A 1,052-nucleotide genomic window follows, 5' to 3' on the forward strand; every position below is an offset into this window, starting at 1 on the left:
TGAACTCCAAAACTTAATTTAAAAACCATCCACATACCTAAATATCTCGCTACTTTCACTTGTTCCAGCAGGTAACTGTACATTTTGATATTCAAAGTAGGATTTTGTTTTTTATTTAAAAAGCATATTACTTGCGTTTTCGCGACTGAGAACCTAAAACCCTAACTATCTGCCCATCTTTCCAACTCATTAACTGCATTTTGTATTTTATTTTCTACAAATGAAATGTTACGCCCTCTTTTCCATAAAACTCCATCGTCTGCATATAATGACCTTCCTATTCCATTATCAATTTTGTGAAAAAAGTCATTAATCATTAGAATAAATAGAATAGAGCTACTCACACTTCCCTGGGTAGTTCCATTGTCAATTTTTAAAATCTTAGAATATTCTGACCCCTCTCTTACTTGAATTGGTCTTCCAAACAAAAAACTCGAAATCCAGTTATACATCCTTCCCTCTATTCCCAACCTTTCCAATTTCATTAACAACCCTTCTTTCCACAACATATCATAAGCCATTTCTACATCAAAGAAGACTCCCACTAACTTTCTTTATTAATTTGGGCTTTTCTAATTTAATTTCCAAACTCAATATTGAATCCATCGTATTTTGCCCCTTTCTAGAACCACTTAGATATTCTGACATAATATTTCTACTTTCAATCTCATATATCAACCTGTTCATAACCATCCGTTCCATAAGTTTGCATAAATTCGATGTCAGTGCAATAGGTCTAAAATTAATTGGCTGAGAATGATCTTTTCCTGGTTTGGCTATTGGTACTATGACCCCATGCTTCCAATCCACTGGTATATCCCCTGACTCCCATATTTTATTAAAAAGTCTTAAAATCATTCCCAATGATAATTATGATAGATGTTTTATCATCTCATAACAAATATCATCTTTACCTGGAGAAGTATGTTTAACCCTTATCAGTGCTCTTTTTAATTCATATAAACTAAATTTTAGATCTAACCTGCTTCCTGTTGTAATCTTCTTTCTATATATGTGATCATTCTCCTTTACTTTCTGTTCCCTATATTTCC

Source organism: Cyprinodon variegatus, unplaced genomic scaffold, assembly GCF_000732505.1.
Source record: "Cyprinodon variegatus isolate N-32 unplaced genomic scaffold, C_variegatus-1.0 Scaffold2096, whole genome shotgun sequence".
NCBI classification, from domain to species: domain Eukaryota; kingdom Metazoa; phylum Chordata; class Actinopteri; order Cyprinodontiformes; family Cyprinodontidae; genus Cyprinodon; species Cyprinodon variegatus.